Below are 27844 nucleotides of genomic sequence, written 5' to 3'. Positions count from 1 at the left end.
CATATCATACTCTAAACCCCCCCACATATATATATATGGTGTAAGGGAGGGGGTTAAAAAGCAAATAAAACTCAGTATTTTCGGCTGTCGCAGTTCCCAGGTCGACATTTTTGTACGATTCCCCCAATAATGTTCATGAAAACCCATGAACAGCCTCCACAGCACATACACAATATTAGAGAAAAGTATAGTTTTAATATTGCAAACGACATAAATATATTCATATAATCGCAACAGAAGGAAGTTTACAAACCCCAGGTTATAAAGTCAAAGGCAGGGCAAATGGAATCATGAGGAAGAAAAGCGAAGCAAGTAATGTTTCCAACGAGGAGTTGCAAAGTTGAACTGGCGATGAACAGTTCACAATGATGGGAAAGGTAAGACAGTGCCAACCAATGAGGTCTTTTAGGAAGAGGATGCAAAAGTTATCATTTGGTTTTCGCACACTGTCACATCTCACACAGCGATTGATTGAAATCTATCAAGGCACTTACTCCACACATACTCCTCCTGGAACAGCCAATCAAGTACCAAGTTTAGATGACACAAAATAAAAAGAGTAGCATCCAATCAGCATCATGGGAAAGGAGATGATCGCAGTGCTAATTAATAAACAGATGTCTTGTTATGGTCACGAGGATAGAATGAACCAATAGGGGTAGGTATTGTATGGATTCACCTATAGTGCAAATGATGATGCCCAATCAGAGGTTGGAAAAGTGTGAATAACCTGCAACATTTGTTGTGATTTAACCTCTGATATTTGCCATAAATTCAACAATTTTGTGTCACCATGTTGAATGTCTTTTTGATAATTCCGCTGCCTAGGCTGTCCATCTAATAGACGTTTATTTTTCTCATATCTCGTGCATTAGCTCAAATGTTGGTAAATGTTGGTAAAGCCATTAGCTTTGATGTTGTTGTGAGTTGATACCATTAGACATGTTGACGGTTGGACAGAGGGACTATGCTGCTTGCTGGCTGTTGCTCAGGCCTCCCAATCACAGAGTGGGTATGTATTTATGGGATCAGTATTTGCATGTTAATCATACCATTCACACTGTAAGTGTCAGTTTTGGGCACACAGTGCACATTGTAAGTGTCAGTTTTGGGCACACAGTGCATTCGGGCAGAGGTCAGGGTTACTGTTGTGTGTGGCACAGGGTCTTCTGGCATCAAATTTCGTGCATGGACACATGGCTGTAATGATTCCAAGGGCAAAGGCATACACATTGGTTGATGTGTTATGGTCTATTGTGCAAGTAACATGTGTAGCTCATGCATTTGGTCTGCTTTTTCGCATTTCATTTGTTGTCTGTCATCCCACTCCAGAAGCACCAAGTGCCTGATTATCCATCAGACCAGATGTGAATTCTGGAGGTGCACTGATAGGGTACCCGAGTCACCAGGTACAAGGCAACAGTTTATCTGGGCATCCCCATTAGTCTGCTCTGGCAATAATTATGTGGAATGGAGCAATGGACATACTGCCAGATTTTACATGTTATACCATTTTATTGGCCTCAGCATGTCAGTAATTGGTTTGACATTTGGAGGAGGGTTATGTTATGGGATATGGAGCTGCACTGGCCTCCTCCATGGGATGCCGCTTTTTGGTGTGATGAATGTGTGTTGGCTTTATTAATGTGTTGTTTGTGCGTTGAGGCATACATGCGTACTTGCATGTGAGGGTTGGCCCTGTTACTGTGCATGTGTACATGCACCACCAATGTCATGTTGGCCCTTTGCATACGTTGTTAGATTCCATGTCTCATTTTCTGCCTCACACTTCACCATGTTATATGTTTGTGTTGTGCATCTACATTTCAGGTTCCTGGTGCCACGAAGGCATGCCATTCCTTTGGTTAGATACAATTCTTGGAGGTGCTGTGGAAAGAAGTTTCATGTGCTTGTCCTTGTCCATTGACCTGCCCCTTGCATGAAGTTCATGGGCCACAGGGTAATCTTAGGTGGTAATTTCACATTTGCTTCCATTGGAGGCTCTGCATTATTTTTTAGCACATGCACGATGGAGTGCAAAAGGGGATCATGTAACCATCCCAAGCCTCCTCCACTCTTCCATTTTGTGATCCGTCTCGTATATGTGATTAGCCACCACTTACTATTAAATTCTGATGCAATCCACATGAACTTTAGCAGGTGCTCGATTGCTCTTGATCGAATAGGGCTTGGGTAATCTCACAGCAAAATGGAGGTCAGCACAATGGTCCATGGAATTCCTCATTATGCTGCGGTGCAAAGCAGAACACTACGGCCTGAGGCATAAACCTACGGAAATGAGGCATAAACCCTGTGCTTTGAAGGAGGCGTATGCAGATGCTCCTTACAGGGCGCACTTACTGCGCCCTGTAAAATGGTAACCATTGTGTTGCCACAATAATCATTCCCGGGGTAATTTGGACTGCTTGTGGATGGGTGCCAGTGGGAATATTTCGGTGGGAAATTCTCCTTGGAATAAAAGAAGAAAAAGAAAACACTCTGTCGGTGGAAAGGTGCAAGCTCCCGTAGCCAAAGTGGTTTAATGGGTGGTAAGTGGTACTGGCTACAGCTGAAGGGTGACGCCACCATGGCCACTGGCCAGTGGGACATAGTTATTGACTTCTAAAGGGGACACTTGGTGTGGCCAAATTGCATGGGCAGCAGGCCTTGATGCAAAGTGGCACTGCGCATGCCTGAATTACCCACAGTGAGCAAAAGAGGGACATGGTCTTTTACCTAAATTGGTGCAAAGGAGTCAGTGGGACCCAGGGATTTACCAATAACAAGTTGGTTAGAAAAGCATAACAAAAGCCACGAAATTCAGTGAAAAGGTTATGGTGTACCAATTCCACGCAGCATAATCCATGAAATTCAATGGGTGTTTGGAGTGACAACAACCTTATTATTATTTGGGTATTTATTGAGCCTGAACCTAGCTATGGAAAAAATGTGAGCACTTAACAGGGTATTGGTGGTAAAATCAAGGAAAAGAAGGAGTTAGCAACGAGAGTTATAGCATAGGAGCAGGAACCAAGAGAGAAATGGAAGCAGGGTTGACAAAAAAGAGACACAGGCAACAGTGGGCTAGTGCTGGGAAAAAGAAGGAAGGACTAGTGGGGTAACATAGGAGGGGGTACAGTAGCGGCAGATGGGAGTAGCAGGAAAACACAGCACAGGGGCTAAACAGGAGGGTAAGAATGCTTGCACAGGCAGTGGGGAGCGAGCAAAGGGAAGAGGCCGCTTTGAGGAGAGGGAGGCACAGCCACAGCACAGCCCCAAAAGGTCCGTTCCATGGGGGAGGAGAGCAAGTGTGAAGTCCAAGATGGTAATGAGTAGTAAGTCCCTGAAGAGGAAGGTCTTCAGCTCCTCCTGAATTGCAGACGCTTGGGGACCAGCATGATGTTTAGGGGAGGAGATTCCAGAGTCTAGAGGTGTAGACAGAAAATGCCTGTCTTCTGGTATTTTCCATCCTACAGTGGTGTTTTACAAGTCTGCTCAAATACTGGTTTCTGGTGGTGTGCTGACTGTCAGAGATCTTGAGCTTGCAGCAAGGTATCTATGTGATAGTGCGCAATCCCCAAGCTACATTATCAAATGATATTCAAATGAACAATGGGGCAGCTTGAGGATGGATGGGGTGTAGCCTTTTCATGACTATCTTCCCAGTGGACTATTCTGTACTTTTTCCCCTATAAAGTCAGTCGCAGACCTTAGCATTTATTATATTGCTTTCCTTTTAGCAGACTTTGGTTAGGTAAAACCCTTTCCCCTGTTGACAGTGAACAAGTATTGTGTTGTGTGAACTGAACTGCGCATGTGCACCAGACCTGCTAACTAGCAGCTTTTCCAACAAAACCCAGGTTAGTGGGACACGGTTACTGGACTGAGGCCAATGGATTACACTGGTATAAGCTGTTTTGGACAATGAGATGTTCACTAAGACTGGAAATACTCATGCGGAGGAACACCTATGTTCCTTGCCTGTGGGGGCAAGCCGGCTCCCCACACACCTATGAGGGCCTCCTCACCGTCCCTGCCCTCTCCCATTGCCCCCACAACACACGTTGTTTCTGTGACGCTGTTTGCTTTGAAATGTCAGCTATTTGTGGCTATTCTGTCCATAGCCGAGGCTACAGAAAGACTTTGTGTTGCAAACACAGTACCTTGACCCCCATCTCCAAAATTTCACTTTGTGTCATCTTACCGCCTCACCCCAGCCCCCACCTCTAGACTAATGGCATTTTCATGTTTTTGACCTGCAAATGGCTTTTTTTCCTGGGTTTCATTTTCCCGATACCCTCAGCTATATCCGTGGCTATCTCTTGCATCGAGCAAAAGCAAAGATGCCAGCTGTTTCATGTCTAAAAACACCCAGTTTTGGCAAATTACCTGAGAGATAGCTATCTGTTTTGGAGAAGGGGGCACCCCCTTCTCCATCAAATATTTAAAAAACGACTGAACGGAATAACCCAAAACTACAAAAAGGCCTGAAGTCAACACTTCACGGGCAAGTTATTTTAGACCTGGTTCCAATTCATCCAGAGTTTTGGGCTGTGCGGTCCAGCAAAAATGTACCTTTTTTGTCTATGGGAAAATTAATGGGTAGTAGGCCGCCACTTTTTTTTTCTTTTTCTTAATAACCTTTTTTTATTTTTAACAAATCTTTACTAAATTTTGAAGTCGGGTGGGCCCAACTGTCCCTAATTGACTTCACAATTTCGTCCAAATCCGTTGCACGAGTCAAAAGTTATTAGCAATTCATTTTTTCGAGGTTCCTATGGGAGTCTGACTCCCCTTAACTATAGGGTGGAGATGTATATATATCTTTATCTCATAGGGTGGTGATATTTAAGGTGAAACCTATCATCTATAGGAAAAGTGAGGATTCTATGGTTAATAACTTTTGAGACGCAGCAGGGATCAGCACAGCTTTTAACATTCCTATAATGGGCCCCGGATCCCCCAGGAATGGAACATTTTGTGCAGATCAGTGTTACGGTTTAAAAGATATAAAGGGTCAAAAAAAGGGTGCGTTTTTCACTTTTCCATTCATTTTCCCACAGCCCAAACCACTGGACGGATTTTGGCCAAATTGTGCACAAAGCGCTCAAAGGAAATTCTTTCTTGTTTTGGTGCAAATCCGTCCAGTGTTTTTGGCGCAGAGCGGGGTTCCCCTTTATTCAAAACATTAGTTATATCTGCACGATGCATTGATGATGTCAATTTTTTTCAGTTCTGAAAGGCAGTCATTACGCGATTCCAGAGTCAAATTCGAATCAACATTGAAAAGTGCCCTAAAATAATACAAAGGTTTTAATTTGGGCAGTTTTGAGGCCCGGGAAGCATGTGGGCATGGTGAGGAAGGATGATTGGTGAAGGTTTGGGGCTTGGGGATGGCATATTTTTTTCAGAGCATTTTGCCGGTGCTAACACAGAAAAAAAGAGTAAATATTTGAAAACTATTATACACTGAGATGAGGTAATCAATGTGGTAGCTAGATTACCTCCCCAGTGCCAAGGACAAGATAGCTCGTCCTTGGCACTTAAAGGGTTAATGAAGGAGAAAATGTTAGAAGGCTTTGCATGGTGAAATACTGAAATCACCAAAAAGGCCTTGGCACTGGGGGGAAAACCCATGGCAGTTAAAAGGTTAAGGGAAGATGAGTATTTCAAGTTAATTTAGGATTTATTGCTTTAAAAAAAAAAAAATATATATATATATATATATATATATATATTTAAAAAATCCTAAATTAATAAAAATTAGGTAGGAGGTTGTATACGTTTATTTGACGTTTTGCGTTTGTGTATTGAGATCGAAATTTTTTGGAACGGAACTTTGTTAAGCGTGTCACTGAGACACATTCATGGCGGAGCCGTGGTTACATTGTGTTTTGTTTTGTTTGGTTGAGATTTTCACATGATGTGAAGGAATGCTTCTCGATTCAGTGTTCTCTTCAGAGCGGTTCTCGAAGTCAGGATTTGTACTGAAGTTGTAAACGTTGATTTTAGGTTTGTTTAATGTTTGATTTGTTTGAAGGGAGGATATGATGGGTATAAAGGAGGTAGATTTGTGTTGTCAGTTTTGGGAAAGAGACAGTGGGCATGGAGATAAATCTGCACTATTTTGCATGATTTCTCAATTAGTTACATGTAACTAGCAAAGAGTATACAATATAAAAAAAAGTGCTCCTCGATCCAGCATTCTCTATGGAGTGGTTGTTGAAGTCATGATTGGTAAATACGTTTTAAAAGTTGCTTTTATGATAGTTTAATGCTTGATTTGTTTGAAGGTGAGGGGTATAAAGGAGATAGAGTAGATAGTGTTGTTAGTTTGTGCAAAGATGCAGTGTGCACGTAGATAAATTTGCACTGTTTTGCATTACTTCTCGATTCGTAAGACGTGACTAACTAAAAGACTACAATGTAAAAAAGGTGAAGTTTATTTACCAAAAGTAAAAGATTAATGAGTGTTGGTTCAAGAAGTGCGATAATCGATTTAGATTAAACATTTGTATATTAGGAGTTGACGGTGTGGAGTTACATTTGTTATGTATATATTTAATTGAAAAAGAGTCAAGTAGGATTGAGTAGTGGTGAAGCCAGTACGCTTCATTGCTTTCACAGAATGGGGTGCAGGCCGATCAGAATGCTTGGAACGTGGGCTGTGTTCTCTACTTTGTGTTGTTGTTTTGTTCTGTTTATATGTGCGCTCTGAGTCCTGTGGGCATGTAGCGCATTATAAATAAATAAACTAAACTACATGGTGGAAATGTTGTTTCATAAAAAAAAGAACTATAACCTTGTGGTGTGGTGTTGTGCTTTTCGGTACTTTCTTAAGCCGCTTTCCTTGCTGATGATGTCAAGGTCATTAACAAAGTAGGGCGTGGTGGCAATTTGTGCCGCAAAGTAATCGTGGTTTTTTGCTATTTAACCACCCTTAGCTCACTATTCTTAGAGAGGCACAGCTCCACCTCACTAATGAGGCCCGACTAGGCCAAAACACATGTCTGGAGTTGCCATTGCTACCCTCGTTCAGAGGAGAATTACCTAGCATTTTGGTGCTGGACTGCCCATGGGCAGGACAACGACTGATATGCAAGGATATTTCTCATTTGTGAAAGGGACAGTGAGCTAAAGATTTGGTTAAGACTCTCCCTGGGGCCATCCACCCAAGAACAGGTCAATGGGTTGTGTTTGTGCCGGTAGTGAGACTCCAAACCCCTCCTTGTTTTGCATATTAAGTAACGTTGGGTCTCACCCTAAGTTACCAGGGGAATCCAGACGTGGACCCTTTGCTCACTGTTCTTAGAGAGGCACAGCTCCACCTCACTGATGAGGCCCGACTAGGCCGAAACACGTGTCTGGGGTTGCTGTTCGTACTCTTGTTCAGAGGAGAATTGCCTAGCATTTCGGTGCTGGACTCCCCCTGGGCAGGACAAAGACTGATATGCAGGAACATTTCTCCTTTGTGAAAGGGACAGTGAGCTAAAGACTTGGTTCAGACTCTCTCGTGGGCCATCCACCCAAGAACAGGTCAATGGGCTGTGTTTGTGCCGGTAGAGAGACTCCCAGAACCCTCCTTGTTTTGTAATATATAGATATGGCGCTGGTGGACTGGGAAGGGCAGGCAAAGGTGTGATTGCCCACCAGTCTGGCCGGACTGTTGCTCCCAGGGCCAGAGGTGCAAATTGAAAAAAAAGAGAATATTCTTAGAATTCAAGCCTGCCTTGAATGAGCTGAGTTTTGAAAGACTGGCTGGCTTCTTTGTAGATCTAGATAAGCAAACGTCTCGGTTTCATCAATGTTGCAGGCGCACCTGGATGGCCTCCACAGTGAGATGTGAAATGAGCATAGGCCACAGGTGCATGTTCATACTGCAAATCGGCAAAGTATGCATTTAAATGACATATGGTGCCACCCGTGATGTCAATGTTGGCTAACACTGTGGCCCATGAACCGTTGGTCTATTGCAATGCGCAGTCACTTACCATGAATCCTATTTGCCAATTAAGGTAGACTCCATATCTTACAAGATTGTATTCCTTGCTTTGATTCAGTATGACTGCTTCGCGTCTGTTCTGATGAGATAATTGAGCATGTGTGAGTACATTCCAAAAAAGAGTTTAATTGCACCATGAATAATAACCATGAATATTACAAGTGTGGTAGTTTGTGGTACTCACTTTTAGGCACAGTTGAATAACACACACAGAAGTATGTAGCAGTCAGGTATTACTTATTAGTAGAATAATACCATTACTGGTCACATTTTATCCAAATAATAGTCAGAATTGTCCCTTTTAAGCATTTCCTGTGAAAGGCCTGAGATGCAACCCATTACACCCCTTTCCATGGCCCTTTGTTAACACTTTAAGTGTTTTTAATGAAAGCACTTTCACTTCTTTGAAAACACAAAGGCATATTATAGGTCACTCTTACTCCGTCTCCATCACCACATCCCAGGATGATATCCCTCGCAGTTACCTCTGATTCCATGAATTGAAATATGCAGCAAACATTACAAGAACAGGCAATATATCTGCACAATAAATGTCATGTCCACACAGTGTCTTTCGCTGTGTTGTCCATGGGCAGACCCAATAGCTACAATTACCATCAAGTACCAGACCACAATTTCTTGTCTGTCTTGCAGAACATGAATGGCAAGTAAATGTGATCTACCAGGTACATGTGAACCAGGGCAATGGAAGTGGGTGAGCTAGCTACAAGCAATTAGTCATTGAGCAGTGTGGGCAAAGGAAAGTGGTTGCATGACAGCTAAGGGAAGGGAATTCAGTAAGGGGTAAAGGGAAGGTGCAACAAGTGTAATTGAGGTCCTTGAGGTGTGATACTTAATTGCAATTAAGAGGATGATGAAGGGACACCAAGGATGTTGTTCAATGGAAGAACACCATTGGGTGATGTGTATGGAAAAAAGGGTAAATGAGACAGAGGTATAAATCATGTTATATAAATTATGTTAGGTAGGTAATTATGCTGAGTGATCGTTGCAAACGATAGATGCCTGACTTGAAAGCCAATGCAACTCCTTGTGGAACTGGCTCAACTCCTTACTTGTTCTAACAAGGCTGTGCATTCTTCCATTAAGAACATATGTTTCGATTGAGACTCATCTTAATGACTTGCCTTAATGCAATGTGACTGAGAAGTCATGTTCTTCAAACTTTACAATTAAATGAATCTTTTTTGCATGCCAAAATCCTTACATTGTCGGCCTATTTGCTCGGCAATGTGCACCAAAAGAAATTGGGTTGGCTCATTAACATACCACTTGAATGTTGTTTCAACAGAAATTTGCATGCAAAGGTGCCCTCTGAAAAAATTGGTTGGACTCCTGAAAACAGTGGGGCTACTCCATCCAGACTCATCACCCTTGTCTTCAGCCCTGTCATAATGCTTGATTATGAGCAACCACACAACTAATAGTTATTTTCCTGCCAATCCATGTTCTCTGTGCAAGATAAATTGTAAAAAATGCACTATTATATCTGGCATCTGTTTTACTGTAAAGATTCAATTTTGTCAATGCAATAATTTCTATCGATGTTCTATTTCTCGTAATGAACATTTTATCGTGACCCTTTACACATTTTTTAAAAAATTAATAAAAACATATGTATGTAGAATTTTAATCAGAAAAGAGGTGCCCATGATTTTTCAATGAAGGCACATACTTAACATAATCACATTGTCATTTATTATTATAATATCAAACAATGGTATTGAGGAGAAAAAAGAAAAGGACAAGTAAAACAAAAATATTGATGCATATTTACTAACATTCCAAAAAAACAATAATTAAATAAAAATAAATTCTTCAACAATTACATTTCAAGTTTTATACAATTGCAATTATTGTGTAATCATTACAGTTTCCAAACAGTATGCAAACAATCAAAACTTGCTTTGGATAAAATTGTTAAGACCGCAACACACCATTTGGATCTTGAAGTCAACCTTTAAACAAAGGTTCTGGAGGACAAACCACATTTGCAATGTTCTGTGGCATAGACTGGGCCCTGGAAACAATACCCGGAGCCATTCCATGCATGTGCATGGATAGACAGTCAATTTCAGATCTTTAACAAATTCAAAATTCATCTGCTGGAAAATTGGCTTTGCAACCCATTGTGTACTGCTTTTTATGACCACCATGTTGTAACAAAGCATCCCAAAAGTTCCTGCAGTTTTGGCGTGTTCCCTACCAATGTTCTCGTTGTGTGCAAGTACAGCCAGTCTTGTTCTGGCCTCCATCCTGTCTATGCCAAAATGCAACCTTTTAGGCCTGTACTTGAGGCACACATTATGGAACACCTCCAAATCTCCAGTGTGGCAGAATTCTGTGAGTCCCTTCATGTCTCTTGAAAGTGTTTTGTCACACACAATCTTCTTGAGTGCTGTGTGGGGAGGGGAACCTTTTTCTTATGCTCCTGCTCCTTACTAAAAAGGTCCATATACACATTTGTGGAAATGTTTGCTTTCTTCCCAAGAGTGCATGTTGTAATAATGGTGCAGCATTGAACGCCACTTTTCAAGAAGAATATCTGTAGATCCCTCACAAGTTTTTTAGCACCACCAAAGATGGTTTCCGATAGACTGTGGGCCAATTTAAAACGTTTTCTGTACCCATTTTCCAGCAGCTGCTATTTTTTTAGATATTGTTTTTGCAACATGCCATATATCATATTGATGCTGTATGTGTGTTAACTAATCTTGCATGGCCTTTGCTATTCCAACATGCCTGTCAGTGGCTGTCAAGTCTTGTTTCTTTGCACCCCTCTTCACCTCTTTAACCCTCCCACCCTCCCCCTATCTGCCTCTCCCCTTGCTTCCATGCTATAGCACTTGCACGTTCTGAATGTTTCAAGACCTTTTAAGAATGTTTTTGTTTAATCCCCAATTCTGCTGTATAGTGCGCATAACAAATAACCAATATATCAATACATAAATATTGGCATTCCCCTGCATCAGAGAAGTTCAGTGGAATTAATGAAACCATATTTCTCCATTGCAACAGAAAATGTACATTCAGACACTTGCATGATGACTGAACTCACTATTCCTTTGTTTTTGTATTTAAGAGATAAACAAGGACTGTCACACTGTCCATCACCAGCAAGCATGAGACTTTTGCCCATGAGAGCATTGTCCATTTCTATCTGTTAGAGATTCCAGGCCTGGCTAATAGCGGGGAACAAGAAATTGCTCTGATATTTGTAGTATGCGGTTTTAGCAAGGAACTCAAGTCCAACACATTTTACAGAACTTGACATTTTACTGAACATTGATCCACTAAACAGAAAAGCAGATGAACTAAGTAGATTTCCAGCAGGCACTTTTCCAAGGATAGGTTGGGCAGATCATAAAAATGTGTTATGTTGGTGGACACAGCTACCCTTGATCTTTAGGTTGGTGCCTTTTACTACACGAGTAAACTTCACCAATGGCTCCCCACAAATCATCCAATGTAATTTATGATTGCATTTAATCATTTTGAAAATCTCTAGCAGGCAGCAGTCGAATACAAGGTATTTTGGCTCCCTTAATAGCCAATCGTCCTGCAGTAAAGTGGTTTGTGATTCGATGGAGCTGGACAAGTCCTCCACACTAGGAAGAGTGAAGTCAAGATCATGAACACAGGTGTCGATCAATTCCAAAGTGCTTCAGTTATTTCAGTCTGTGATATTTCTGGATTCTCAGAATGTATTAGGGAAACAGAATGTATTGGGGAAACAGGGAACATTGTCTTTTTCTTTGATTGAAATTGTTTAGAGAGTTTGGATTTCAATTCTGAAACATCTTCTGTGTTGTCTGTCTCTTCTGGGGGACGTTGTGTGCTGTAGCAATAATCCATGGTTACTTTCCATGGATCACTGGTGACATTCAGTCAAATTCCGGCCACTGGACATCTGCATCCCAACTCTGAATCTTGAGACGAGCATGGCGAGCCTCACAATGTAGTTGCTCCAAAGTGACATCGGTTTGGCAAGAAACATCATTAGTTTGTGGTGTGGTCTACGTTTTTCTGCTCCTCTTCTTCCTAGGCTTCTTATTGATTAAAAACATGCTTAATGTATAGCACACTTACAGAATATATGAATTACAACCTCAAAATGTAATATTGATTAAATTACTTCTAAACTACCCCTTTAAAACACAGAACGCCTGTTTGTTATTTACCCTTGTTTTCCTAGTGTGCCTTGATACAGTCAATACTGATTTGCCAACTTCAAAAACCAGCTATAAAAGAGACTTTTGAAAATGTAAAAAACCAAGCATTTTACTATTCCATTTCAAGATACATAATTGCATATGTACAAATAGAACCTAATTTCTGTATGAAAACCGTTATCACATACTAAAACTTACATGTAAAGAAAAATGGATGATAACTGATCATTGACAATATCACATGTATACCTCGGGTCCATGTGTTTCTTCAATCTCAACTGCTTCAGTAGTACACTCCTTGTACATAACAAATTCAACATTAATAATTTAATAGTTAAACAATTTGATGTCAAAATCTTTGATCTCAAAAAGTACTTCTTAGAAATTTAGTTTTATGATTGTTGAGTTTACAACATCAGTTAAACATTGAAAACACAGACGGTAAATCGATTGAAGACTTTTTTGAGTGAAAACGTTTATTCAACTTACATTCTTAATAAGGTAAAGTTGAACACTGTGTAGATGTTAAGAAAAGATGTTTCATATTGTACCTGGTGAGCTTCAGAGATATCACAGGAAATTGGTGTGAGATCATCCTGCAAAACAAAGTGAATACATTTTTGCCACCTAAAGTATGCTGCTTATGTTTTTTGTACCTATTGAGCTTTAGGTAGACAGTGAAAGTTTATAAACAGATACATAGACCATTCAGAGAATTAAAGATTCCATGCAATTCTTTTACAATCTAAGTTTTGTGGTGGATTACTGTCATTGTTGCATTTGTGGGCGATTGACACAACAAGGTTGTTGATTGAATGCTTTGCAATTTGTTGAAATTATAACAAATTCTAAAAAAAAGATCACTTTTCCTAATAATTTTAAAGAAAATGTTATTAATCAACAATTATTAATATCATTAAATAAATTCTCAAGTCTTATGCCTCATCCTACTGACCGGTTGCAATATAAGAATTGTACTTTGTTGAAGTTCCTGAATCCCCCTGAAACACATAATTGTTGTTATAATAGAGATATAATAGAAATATAGCAAAAACATTTGAGGCAAATGATAGTTGATATTGTGAAATAATCCTCTATGCCATTTTATATCAACAGATAATATTTTAAATAACAACAATCAATATGTTTGAAGTTGAACTTGACCTTATAAATGTATTGTGCAGTCGCATTTAAAGGAATAGAAGAAAAAAATGATTTGAAAGGGGAGTGAGGTTGATGTTGATTTTGGAATAGTTGTCAAAGTTGAATCTCAGTCCTTTTTTCAATGAATATATTCATAACAGTGTTCGTAGAAAATGTACATTTGTATTCAAATTTAGACCATTTCATACACTCTAAAATAAGTTTACATGCATGTCACTTGGCATCACCATTTGGATATTTGGTGTGTCTGTGGTTTCCTCCCTGTAATGGTCTGTAATTCCATCAGTGTGGTCTACATAAAGACAGACATAGTAATCGCCATATTTACCAAAATAACCACTTTGCATAGGACGTTATTAATGTTTTTAGAAAGGATCCTATTGCAATGAGCTATTTGTGTATCCGTTAAGTAGGGATAAACAAAGTAGTCTAAAGTGAAAAATGTTAAAACTACTGTACATTGTGTGGCAATGGAAAGTTGTATAGTAAAATATTAATACAAATATTCCCAAACAACAGCAAACCTTTCATCATGCTACCTTTTAAAACACTATGACAATAGATTGTGTGATCATTTAGACATATTTATATAGACCAATTGCGTACATATGAACACAGATAAATATTTCAACATCCACTACTCACCTGAGTCAGCGTGTGCTGAAATTTTGTTGGAACTGCATTGGGAAGTAATGTGCGAAGAAGTCTGGGGCGATGCTTTTTAGTGTACTTTGATGGTTCGTGCATATCTTCTGAGAAGTGCATGCTGCAGACGTGTAAACGATTGCCCCTCATGCCCTCCAAGACATATTTGGCTCTGCTTTCAAACTTGGATGCTGGAAATCCACAGTTCAACAACCATGTTCTTATTAACATCACATCCTTTGGGAAAACATGCATCACTGTACCAGGATTTTTAACATGGTTAATTTTAGGCCAGCCATAAATGATGAAGGCATTGTTTGACTGTCCAGAAGATCTGTTAAAAAATATAAATACAGATTAGAATTAATAAAGTATCACAGTGAGTTAATCAACCATCACAATCATTGATCTACCACAAGGAGAAATGTATTACTGATACATTGAACAAACTTTGAGCCACTTAAAGCAAACTTGCATTTAAAACATGGATTATGAAACATTAAATTTGCAAATAATACACTGTCATGTGATGTGCTAATTCCAGAAATAAAAATACATAGAAAGGTTGATAATGGTGAAGCCTTTGAGATAAATTAAAATGAGAATACAAGGCTAATTGAGTAAAAAGCAATAAAAAAATTACCGAACTGAAAACGATGACACTCGAGATTCCAATAGTTGACTGTTACTTGGAAGAACAGATGAGTCAATTTAGCAACCAAGGTAAAAAGTGGATAGATGACAATATCCACTGTAGATTGCAGAGATGTTTTATCGCTAAATTTCAAGCCGTTTAAAGTTGGTGTGTATGTGAATGTTTGACATGTTCATTCCCACCCACCCAGCCTCTATGTGAATGTTTGCTCCAGACAAGCGCACTGCTGTAGGTGCGAACTGCCATTGATACCGGAGGGGGATGTAGGTGGATGGGAGGAGCATAATGGGCCCCAAACATAGTCGAAGGACACATACATATGTTGATTGCGAGGACAGAGTCTTCAAAGGGGAGTCTGGAGATGCCGGGTCTGGGATACCAATGTGGACAATCGTCTGCATGTGAAAGAACCCTTTGAGGTGTATATGGAATTCGGCACATTGTTCGTTCCCATCCACCCAGCCCCCTTGCGAGCGTACAGCACCAGGTACGAACTACCATTGATACCGAAGGGGCGATGGATGTAGATGAGGGGAGCGTAATAGGCTCAGAACATAGTCAAAGGACAAATACATGTGTGGATTGCGGGGACGGGGTCCTCAAAGGGGAGTTTAGAGATACTGGGACTGGGGAGGCCATGTGGCCAATGGTCTATGTGCGAAAGAACACTTCAAGGTGTACATGGTATTCTGCACCTTATTCGTTCCCACAGCGCAGCCCCCTTGCAAGCACACGGTCACAGGTGCAAACTGCCATTGATACCAGAGAGGGATGGATGTGGATGAGGGGAGCGTAATAGGCCTGGAACATAGTGAACGGACACATACATATATTGATTTAGAGACTGGGTCTTCAAAGGGGAGTTTGGAGACACTGGGTCTGCAGTGGCCATATGGCCAATGGTCTGTGTGCCAAAGAACCCTTTGAGGTGCACATGGTATTCGGCACATTGTTCGTTCCCACCCGCACAGCCCCCTTGCGAGTGCACGGCCACACATGCAAAATGCCGTTGATACCTGAGTGTAGAATGGATGTGGGTGATGGAAGCGTAATAGGCCCGGAACATAGTCAAAGGACAAATATATATGTTGATTGCAGCGACGTGGTCTTCAAAGGGGAGTCTGGAGATGCCTGGTCTGGGGTGGCCTTGTGGCCAATGGTCCAGTTGTGAAAGTACCCTTTGAGGTGTACATGCTATTCAGCACATTGTTCGTTCCCACCTGCCGAGCCCCCTTGTGAGCGCACAGGGACAGGTGCGAACTGCCATTGATAACAGAGTGGGGATGGATGTAGATGAGGGGAATGCAATAGGCCCGGAACATAGCCAAAGGGCACATACATATGTTGATTGCAGGGACAGGGTCTTCAAAGGGCAGTGTGGAGACACCCGGTCTGGGGTGGCCATGTGCCCAATGGTCCATTTGAGGTGTACATGGTATTCAGCAACTTGTTCGTTCCCACCCACCCAGCTACCTTGCAAGCGCATGGCCACAGGTATGAACTGCCCAGAGGGGGATGGATGTGGATGAGGTGAGCACTGTTTGTCAGTAAATTTGTTAACGGACACTGATCTCTCATGATACTCTTGCTATAGCATACATTTAAGCAATATGCCCCGAGCGGTGGGGGCATTACTGACTCAGGTAATGCCCCAGGGCCCATAGTTAACGAAGGCCACGGAGCATTACCTGAGTCGGTAATGCCCCTGCCGCTCGAGGCATATTACTATTAGTACCCCGGCCTGCAAGATCTGCGTGACCGGGGCACTAAAAGCATTTCTTTTGTCCCAAAACGCGGTGGTGTTTCGGGACAGAAAAAAAAGGACCAAGAAAATGGCCACCAGAAAATGGAAAATGGAGTCAGTTTTCCCTTTCCATGGCGGCCATCGGGAGCAGACGCACTGGGAACAGAAGCGTTCCCAGCGCGACCGCTCCCGAAAAAAAAGAAGGTAAGTGCGGTTGGGAGGGCGGAAGGGAGGGAGGGGAAAGGAAAAAGAAAAAAAAAACATACCTGGATCCCCAGTGGGGGATGATGGATGCCTCCAGCTGTGTGGAGGCTCGGAGCGGGGATGGCCACGCTCCGAGTCTCCATACGGCTGGAGGCTGCCATCATCCCCCACTGGGGGCAAAGCAGGCTAAACTTAAGTGGGTTTGGGAGGGACGGGGTGGGGGAGGACAAACCAAAACATACCCGAGTCCCCGGCGGTGGGTGAAGGCAGCTTCTCAGCCATGGGGAGGCTCGGAGCGGGGATGGCCCTGCTTCGAGCCTCCTCATTGGCTGAGGGGCTGCCATGCCCTCCCGCCAGGAACAATGGCCAATCAGAATGGTTCTTTCATTCTGATTGCGCCCTCGCCGGGTACTAATTATGAACATTAGATGTTTGGACATTTTGGTGACTTAGAATTTATTTCTAATACCTTTTCATATTACCTCAGTTTATTTTTTATTTATAAGGTTATTGCCATTGACAAACTACAAATTGTACAGCTGTGGTTGAGGTACTGTCTGTATAACTCCCTTGTATTCTCACTGGGGAATTTCTCACGAATGCCTCGAACCACACAGGCAGGTATTACTCGCTGAACGTGGAATCCATAATGGAACGCTCAATAGGCCACAACCCTGTACCATCTGTGTAAGAGTTACAGAAATAGTTTACTTGAATGAATCCAATAATTGCATTTGTTCTGTTTGCACTGATGTCTAAAATATAAGGCGTTGTTATGCTTAAAAAGTGCATTTTCGAGCAAAGTACTGACAGTACTTTTGTTTTCGAGTAGGGATGAATTAGAAATGTGAACACCCATTCCAGCAAAACCTGTTTGGAGCATAGGGAATTATTGTTTTTAACTTTAAAGTGAATACAACATAATTGTTTGGTCATTAAATATAATGTTGAATACTTTGGCATGAGATTAGAATGAGAAAACCTTTCAAATTACAGAAAAACCTTTCATCAGTGATCCATCAAAGTTATAATGATGTAGGAGGACAACATAAAATGTTAGCGATCTCAGTTGTCAAACTTACAACATATAAAGAAGAAATGTACTTATTACTTGGATTACGAGGGCAAACTGTAGCTCGATGTTCGTGCATAAGGACCATCATCATTTGCAACACTGTTCTTGTAAGACAGGTTGCTTGAAGTCATGCAGCTGGGTAACGCATAGCAGTGGTGTGTCTTCTTCAGCTGTGGAAGCCAAGCACCAAGAGTTTTCTCTGCAACAGCAGTTATCCACCACACTTGGCATAACCTCACGATGGTAGGTGCACCAGGTGGAAACTTCTTCCATGAGTCTGGGATCAGTTTCTAGTGATTGATCATCCCGGCTTTCATCTGATTTCCCATCATTTTGGCTTCTTTCTCTTTCAACCCTTTCTTCTTCTGAATATTTGGGCTCGTACAGATAGGGCTGAATTGTTGCCATCGTTCTTGAATATTGTAGATGTATCAAATCAACAGTGAGAAAAATAAAAAGGTTTTTGTTTGTATACAGTAACAAAATTAGGTTTTACCTTAAAATGCAATATACAAGAAAAATAAGAGAAGAAACAGCCATGTTCCAAAAAAAAACATAGTGCAAAGACAAGAATAACAGGCACAAACTTTGAAATTTCGCATTGACATGTTACAAAAGAAGCCATGTAAATGTAGAATTGAAATATGGTTTGGAAAAGACATTTGTACATAATATAAGAAATGTTTCAATAAAAAGCGACTACTGAGTTAATTCATTTTAGGTAGTGTAAGCACCTGTTCTGAGTACGGCATACTTGGTGGATAGCTGAGCAGAGCAAAAATAAGTCAGGGCGGCTCGGAATGAAGTATACTGACACAGAGGAAAAAGAAATTCCAATGTTGTCTGATCAGAAAGAGTTTGTTTATACTTGTCAAGGATAGAGGCGTCTTGACATTTCCATAGAGACACTTCAATAGATTGCGCACAGAGGACATTGACATGAGACGTGCATTGGTGTTGTGAAAAGGGGCATAAGCATCTAGTGATGTCAGCTTGAGGGGCGGGTGATCTACTGCCACAAGGGCACTTGAATTTAGGGCGTTGGATCAATGGCTATGTTTAGCACAAGATGCCAGTACCCAAACGTCAGTTTCGCATGTTTAAATGTGGGAAAAATTAAGGTAAGAAGCATTGGACATTTTTTTATGACCGATCGATGTATGCTCAAAAATACTAAAACTTCCTATTTAAGGTGATGATTTAATGCAACAAAACACCTGTAATTCGACAGGTGCTGTCGCTGCACCACCTTAACTGTGCCCCCATTGTTCAGCCCCTAGGCACACTGATGACATCAAAAATGACATAATTGACGATATCACATTTGACATCACTTATGCATCACAAGTGACATAACTGGTACAGCAGATCACATGTGCAAGAAAGATTGAGAATGGAGAGATTGATTCTATACAGGGATAAAAAAATGAACTTGTTTGATCAAATCTTGGACAGATTTTTGGATTTCTAAGGCTATTTTCTTCCTAGTTTAAGCCATAATTTTTCCTCTCTATAGGGAATGTGTAAGCATAAATGTGATGATCTTGGCTTTAATGTTTTATGTTCATGTATTGGCTGTATATTTTTGTCGTATGTTGTATTATATTTAAAATTATTTAAAAATGTAAATAAAAAAAAACATGTGCAAGAAAGAAAGATACAACATTTGAAAAGTGTGTTTCTGCATATATGAGTGAATTTAGCTGGATTATAACTGACAAGTTAATTTTGTTTATTCTTGCAGACTTTTCTCGATTTTACATGTATTTAGAAGTGTTGTATGCAATTTGATTATTGTTTCTGCTGTGCTCATTACTATACATTTGGTTCTGATTAGTTCTTTTTCGTTGTTTTCTTGTTCTTGGGTGTTCTTTCTTGTGGATATCAGGTGTGCTTGTTTATCTATTGAATTTAATACAGGTTTTGTTTTTGTCCAGGCTTTGCCGTAATGATGGCCATCTGTTAAATGTTCAATGTTAAATGTTAAAGTTATTTGTACCGCGCACCGTCACCAACGGAGTTGGTCCACAGGTGCATAGATGGATCTGCAAACGAGAAGGAGGGGTGGGTTAGTAAGGTGAAGAGGGAGTCGGATAGTGAGAGAAGTGGTGTCCATGTTCGCAGCTTCAGTTCGGTATACATTGTGCTCTGAGCTTTGGAGTGAGTATCGGATCGATGTCAGTCCTCGTGTGCTGTTGGTGCGGCTTATGTGTTGTTTGTTGTTGCGGAGTGGTGAAGTCCATGTGGCTTTCTCAGTGAGAGGTGGGTGTGTGAATATTTGTGTGAGTTAGGTATACAGAAATGTTTGCTTTTTGGGTAATGGGTTATATGTGTCGCAGTTGACCTTTGCAATTTGGCTAAGTGCGTAGACCTGAGAGTCCTGTATGACGGGGCAGAGGCCCAGGTCTCACAGTACACTACGTTTCACCATACAATAGACACAGATGTAGGCCACACCTACATTTGAGAGTCCTGCAATATGGTGGGGAGGCCCAGGTTCATAATACATCATGTTTCACCATACAATAGATAAAGATGGAAGCTATACCTAGATTTGAGAATCCTTTAAAGTGGGAGAGAGGCCCAGGTTTCACAATACATTTTGTTTCACCATACAGTAGACAGGGAAGGAGGCTATGCCTATATTCGAGACTCCTGTAGAGTGGGAGAGAGGTCCAGGTTTCACAATACATTACGTTTCACCATACAGTAGACAGAGATGGAGGCTATACCTAGATTTGAGATTCCTGTAAAGTGGGAGAAAGGTCTAGGGTCCACAATAAGTGGGATTCACCATACAATAGACAAAGGTGGAGGCTACAAATAGATTTGAGAGTCCTGCAGTGTGAGTGCGACGCAGGCTAATGTTCACAATTCTAACTAAATGTTACACTTGCTCACATTCCGTATTCCATCCAAGTGGGAACTAGCTATCATTCATGGATCTGTCTGGGTGTGATACAGTTTAATGTTTAATGGTATGTATGTTATATTAACCATATATAATGATGGAGGCTACTCCTAGATTTGACAGTCCTGTATAGTGGGAGAAAGGCCTAGGTTTCATAATGCAGCAGGTTTCCGAATATAACTAAATGCATCGGCCATGTCTGTTTCCCCACACTTCATAGTAAAGATTATATAAAAGTATCTAACCACAAATTTGTGTGATGTCATATGTAATGTTATCTTTGATGTCCTGGGTGTTACTGTTAGCAGTGCATGGCAGTGGTGCGAGTTATGGTTGGGTTTTTCCAATTTTACTTGTAACAAATGGCCAAAAAGTAGGTCCCAAAAAATGTTTGATATCTGTGTCCAGTCCGCAGACTCATTTCCTGGTTCGGTGTCTGCGGACGCCTCTGGACCAATCAGAGAGCCCTGTGACGTTCACGGACATAGTATCACCAGCTGATTGGTCAATTAAAGATGTGAGGTGCGTCAAAACCTTTGAAACGGATGCCATGTTGGATTTGCGGACTGTGCCTGTAGTCCGCGAATGTCACAGTAAACAAATATTTAAAAACACAACATTTCACTTGTCAAACTAAATAAACAATCTCTGGGGATGTGAGGGGTGATGAGGATATGATGGGATATGGCCATAAAAAGCCAAAAATCAGGTGTTTTTTCTTCTCTGATGTTCGCGGACATCTCAGATGTTCGTGGACATGTCTGTGATGTTCGCATACTTGAGAAAAGTTCGAGGACATCCATGCATATTTCCGCACTATAGGGTCAGTGAAAGCAGTTTTGGATGGCTTATAAATTTGGCGCCATTCAATTAAACTGCATGACATTTAGCAATATCATTTTAGGTCAGACTGCAAAGTTTGGGCGGTTTTGCCAAGAGGGGACAAAATAAGAGGCGGTTTCCAAAATGTTTGAATGGCTTATAAATGTGGTGCCATTTGACGAATATGCGTATAAATTTGCAAAAAGATTTTAGACCCAACTTTGAATGTTTTTGCAAAGTTTGGTGGGATTTTGTAAAATGGCTTGTAACTTTGGTGCCGCTAGACGAGTCTGCACATACATTTGCAAAACGATTATAGACCAAACCTTGAATGTTTGTGCAAAGTTTGAATGTATTTTGTCAAGTTGGGGCTAAGTTATATCACTATTTTTTGTATGCAGATTTCGACACAGATTTGCAGCAAACTTGTGCGAGGAGCATTGCAAGGTCCGAAAGCATGGTTTTGCAAATGTGTCCCTGTTTTATTTTTGGAAAAGTGTCATAATGTAGGTACACAAAATAGTGATATACCTTTTGTGACTGTGGTATAGCTTGTGGTCATGGCCAGTGGCCAGATTGTCCTCATACTTTTCTGGCCATTTAAAAACAAACTACTGGACAGATTTAGACCAAATTTTCAAAAGCATGATTTAAGGACCAAACCCCTGCTCCTCGTGCAAGTTTGGTGCAAATCCATCCGCGGTTTGGGCTTTATGCATTAGCACATTTGTTTTCCATCATGTCTATGAGGATTTCACCATTTTAGGACCTCCTATAACTTTGCCCCCCCTGACGATATTGCACCAAACTTTGCAAAATCATTCCGATGTGGCCATATATTTTTTGGCAAAGTTTGGTGAGGATTCGTCTAACAGCACAAAAGTTATTAGCCGCCCAAATTTGCTGTTTCTATGAGTTGAGCAACTTAACCATAACTACATGGCCGCTAACGTGTTGGTAGACTCACCTGAGTCCTTTGTGATGTCATCAAACTGGTGCCAAATATATTTTAGTGATTTTGTTAAATAAAGACAACACCTTTTATCTTGCATCCACTACGTGGTTTAATGTTTTTTTTTCATTCCCTGCCGTGGAAGAGACTCTTGAATGGATGAGAGACAGGAGGGGAGCCTGTGAGTGAGGGAGAAGAACAGGGAGTTGTCCCTGGAGTGTCCGACAAATATATAAACAATTGTACAATGCCAAACTCATACATACATACAAAAACCTAGGGAAAAATTGGTAATTGGTCCATCTCTGTGGACCAACATAGAGGCTGCGCCCATCTCCACAGTACAGCCATTCGCATATATCCACGCACTGCATGCACCCATTATGAATAAACAGAGATATTATGGAAGACAGTAAACAGAAAATGCTGTACTCCCATATTGAGCTGTAGTGAAGTGAAAGAGTCAAATCTAAACTACATGTGGAATGGTACAGATGTCTCCTGCCATAAGTGTGGGTGTGGTGCTGGGGGTGGCAATCAGATAAGACCTTAGTGCCCTGTCTCATGCTGCTGGTGTGAGCATTAAGAGCTCAGGAATGCAGCCATCATAAAACATGATGGGGAGAGAGCTAGGGAAGGATGTTTTCTGCAAAAATGCAGCCAGTTCCACTTCATGGGAAAAGGGACAGAGAAAATGTTAGTCCACGTGTTAAAATGGGGAGAATCACCTAAGGCTGTGAGGAGAAAAGGGGTGAACATTGGAAGTGGAAAGGAATTCAGTGGGAAAGTGCCCTTTTTGGTGTATGTATAAGAGCAATGATAAGGTGGATAATACAAAAATATAATAGGTGTGGCCTAGGGACAGGATTGCACAAAAATATGCATGCCAAGCGGCCTGTGCGCACGCGCCATCTCCCTCGACACTGACAAGTAATGCAGATCAGATGTGGCAGCTTTGCTGTGGCCTTTTTAATTATGGAGCAAATCCCATTTAGCAGTTAATGTGTTTCTTGAAGACATCAAGAAACCCCTTTCACCTTGCATTGGAGGCCTGGGATATGAAATGCGGCGGCCTGCTGAACACCAACGAGCGGCACATTCGGCTGAGCGGTCCCCGGATACACCTGCGCTGCCCTCGGCATGCCTTGCCAATGTTCATTATATCATGACGCGCAGTTCTCGCGTCTGAGCCAACCCGTGTCCGAAAGCAATCTTAAAGCAGAACGGGCTCTGGATGAAAGACCATCAAGATGTTAATCACACATTGGCGTCTTCTGTAAGCAAATGAGATTTCTTCTCTAACCGGGGTTTGTATCAAGGTCAGCTACTGCTGTCTGCGTAGGTGCGTAGGCGCGTTATTGCGTGAAAGAACGCAGCAAATAAAAATAGCGCATATACTGAAGCAAAGAGTTATCTTGTTCAAACCTTCCAATATATCGACATCGATCATCATTTCTGTCAACATACATATACTTTTGCACATATGTCTAACCGTTTACGGAGTGCTTAGCACGCATTTGATGGCACGCCCACAAATAACTTTCCCAGTGGTAGAACGGTTTTGAACAATTATGGTAAGATATATCATTTTTCCAGTTAGTGCTATGATTTCTTACAGCAAGTGTATATAAATGTAACATTTCAATACACATTTAATATTATATTTATTCTTTTTACAAATGAATTGCTGCAAATGAAACCTAATTGAGTCCCATTCTCTATATTTGTGCAATTCATTTAAATGATTCTATGTGCGTTTTAACAATATTGCACAGCCAGAGGAGAGACCCCTCCCATGCTAGTCGTCTTCTGCATGACTTTCACTTGTTGGTTATATTTGCGCTTTGTGTTCAAATGCAATTCCCTCTCGTTTTCTTAGTGTGATGAAGTAACTCAGAATTTCTTTTTTTTTCTGCAAGAAAATAGGTGTTTCCTTTTCTAATTACACAATAGCACAGGCTAAACTTCCTCCGTTCGTTGCTTTAACCCTGATTTACAAACCCTTTTTCAATGGGATTTTCCCATTGAAAAAAACGTTTTTGTAAACCAGGACCCATGACTCTAGTGGCTTCAAAACGTTAAGACTTCACTATCTTCATTTCCTTTGTGTTGAATGTCAGTTTCCAAATCTGCAGTGTTTAGCAGTTTACTTCTATTCCCCTCATTTGCTTCATACACTCTCCGAAAACCGTTGTACTGTGTTGTTACTGTTGAGAATAACTAAATATAAACTTTAAACCTAGATCACCCATTAGTCGAATTGATGCACCTCAACATTAATACACATTTTTACTGAGGTCATCATTTTGATTGGTGCCTCAAAGAGTATCAAGTTACCATTTACGAGACTGTAGTGGTGCTTTACACATTATTTTGAGGTACGCCATATTTCAACGTGGATTAAAGAAATCACATCAAAATCTGGATTGACATGAACCTGTAGAGGAAGATGACCAACGTGGAGACCCACTCAATGGACCTCCAGGTCCTCTCGGTGGCCACAAAAGAGGCGGATCGATTCCTGCTAGTTAACTTCTATAACAGGCTTAAATTTGACTTTGATAGGGGAGTCATATCAAAACTTCAGGAGCTGACCGAATTAAGTATCCAATTTACTCTCCTGGGAGAATTTAGTATAGTTGCCAGAGATATGAACTTCCAGATTGAACCTCTGGAAGAAACACTAGAGCTTTGGGATGACCAAGACATAGGCTGGACTATTCCAATTCTCAAGACCGCCCCTGCCAAAAAAGGGTCCATAGATGGGTGCTGAAAACAGCTTGCACTGTTGCGAATTCGAACCTAAGAGCCTGCAGTGGCAGGACACCAGGTGACCAGCCAGTGAAAGCAACATTTAATGGTCATAATGGCTTGTCGCGTATAGACTATATTTTTATCACACGCACTAGCTGGTCTAAGGTCCTGACCTTTGAAATAGTAGAAAGAAGCAAGAGTGATCACTATCCCCTCGTGCGGCAATTCTGCATAAAGGCATAACGTTCATTGCCGAATCCAGACCGGCACAGGAGCCAAGCTGCGACTGGCTCCGGCATTGTAAGGAAAACTATGAACTGGGCTACATGGATACAAAGAGACGTAAAGTCAGAGGTGTATGACTCCATCAGAGATAATATGGGAAACATCCACAATAGCGGTTTCTCTAATAAAATGATCATCGCAGAATTTGAACCAATAAGCAGGAACTTGTCCCCCCTTTTTAACGTATGTATCAGCACGACTGAAAAAGAAGACCATAGTGCCAAATGCTTGGTACGATGAGGATTGTAGAAAGGCAATGAAAGCCATTGTGTCATGTAAAAGAGAAGGTGCATTGCTGGATAAGCACTGCCTCAGGGTCCTCAGGGCAAAACAGAAGGCCCTAATACTAACAAAAAAGCATAGTTAGTTAAAACAAGGTGGGCAGTCCTGCATAAGGTATTGAGCAGGAAGATAGTGCCGGCTTCTGGAGACTAGTAACATCACAGGAGCCGAACCCTGAGCAGGCACATTTCCACAGAAGAGTGGTGGACACATTTCACCAGGCTGTATGCAAACCCAGATTTACTAGCAGGGACTGGGCAAAAAGAGAATGACCTAATCCAACCAGTGCCCCGGCGACTACCATTGACGAGGTCAAAAATGCCCTGGATTTACAAAAAACTGGGAAAATCAGCTGACCCTGATCTGATCCCTGTGGACTTCTACAAAGATGAAATCTTAACCTGAGGCCCAATTTTGCTTAAGGTTTTAAATGCTATAATCGGAGAGGGAGAAATCTCTAAGACTTGGAGAGAGGCAACCATAGTCCCTATATACAAGAAAGGGGGGAGGGGACTTCCAGAGAATTACCACCCAATCTCGTCATCAGGCTGTAGCACCAAAATATTTGGAAGAATAATCTTGACCAGACTCCAAACTTGGGTGAATGAAGCAGGGATTATTACAGGAGCGCAAGCAGGCTTGTGTGCTCGTAGAGACACCACGGACCATTGCATCCTTTTATTCCTATTGATCCAAAAATATGTAATTCTGTCCAAAATTAGGCTTTAAGCGATTTTTCTCGATATAAAATCAGCATTCGATACTGTCCCAAGAACTATACTTTGGCAGGTATTAAGGGAACGTAATGTATCCAAGCCATTGGTGGATTCTATTAAACTATTATACTCAAAATCTGAGGCATCAGTCCGCTGTGGAGCCGGAGGGGGAGCAATCAAAGCCATTTGCAGTGAATAGGGGGGTGCGCAAGGGATGTGTCCTGGCGGCCCTTCTCTTCTTACTTTATATACAAGGTCTAATAGATGCACTAGAAAAGGATGCTCTAGATGCCCCAAGAATTGCGAACAAGAAATGACCTACCCTTTTCTATGCTAATGATGCGGTCATTCTGTCCACATCCCCTAAGGGTCTTGAGACATCATCAGCAATTTTTAAGAGCAAGTATAGTGAGCTTGGCTGGGAATTGAATGCTGCCAATCTAAAGTCGTGGTCTCTAGCCTGGGGAAGTACAGCAGTGGAATATGCTCTTTTGTTTCCAGTCATGGTAGTAGGGAAATTTCCCTGGCACTAGAATTGTATAAGCAGCCCATACCACTGGCACTTTATGGGGCAGAGCTGTGGGACCATTCTAAATCGGTCCCCCTGTCAAGTACTGAGAATGTGTTTTTGAAAAAGTTGCTGTTGCTCCCTACAAGTGCTCTGACATTCTTGGTGCTAGCGCTCCTCAGTGTTTTTTCTATAGCCGACCAGATTGCTCTCAAGCCGGTACTTTATTAGGTCAGACTATGATCTGCACCGGGCCTGTCAACATGCCGCCAGGCGCTGAAAAATGTTCTACTTTTGGAAGAGGCAGAGTTGTGGTTGGCCGGCCAATGTAAAGCATCTATTATGTACATGGGATGAGAGAGCTCTCTGGGAAAATCCATCCAATTGTAATAATTCTGCCAAAACAGAGCTTAAAGCAAAGGCAAGGAGGAAAGCTATGGAAAGGCTGGAAGTCCAATGGGCTTCAGTGAAGAATACTCCAGTATCCACAGAGTAAAATGATGGGAACCTCTCAGAGCCTTCTGGATGAAATCCATCCCCCTTACGAGCGTTCTTTGTACGTACGAATGAGGCTGGGGAAATTGCATATAGCATGGTACACCCGCAAATGATATGATGATATGATATGATATGGTATTTGTAACGCGCCTATACACGAGTGTTTCAAGGCGCGACGAGGCAGGGAGGGGGGGAAACAAGGGGAAGACAGACAAACGATCCTACTAGGCCAGGTGTCATTCAGATCGCGCAAGTGCAGAGGTAAGGGGAAAAGGAGAAGTGCAGGGGGAGGAGGTGGGGGGAAAGTGCAATACAAGGTAAGTAGCGTAATAAAATAATAAATAATAAATAAAAGGGCCAGCTGGTGGCAAGTGCGAGGTAAGTGCAGAGCAAGTGCTGGGAAGGGGGCTGTAGGGATGCAGTGACAGTCCCGC

The sequence above is a fragment of the Ambystoma mexicanum genome, chromosome 5q (assembly GCF_040938575.1).
Source record: "Ambystoma mexicanum isolate Mex_15411 chromosome 5q, UKY_AmexF1_1, whole genome shotgun sequence".
Classification (NCBI taxonomy): domain Eukaryota; kingdom Metazoa; phylum Chordata; class Amphibia; order Caudata; family Ambystomatidae; genus Ambystoma; species Ambystoma mexicanum.
This window is presented reverse-complemented; position numbering follows the sequence as displayed.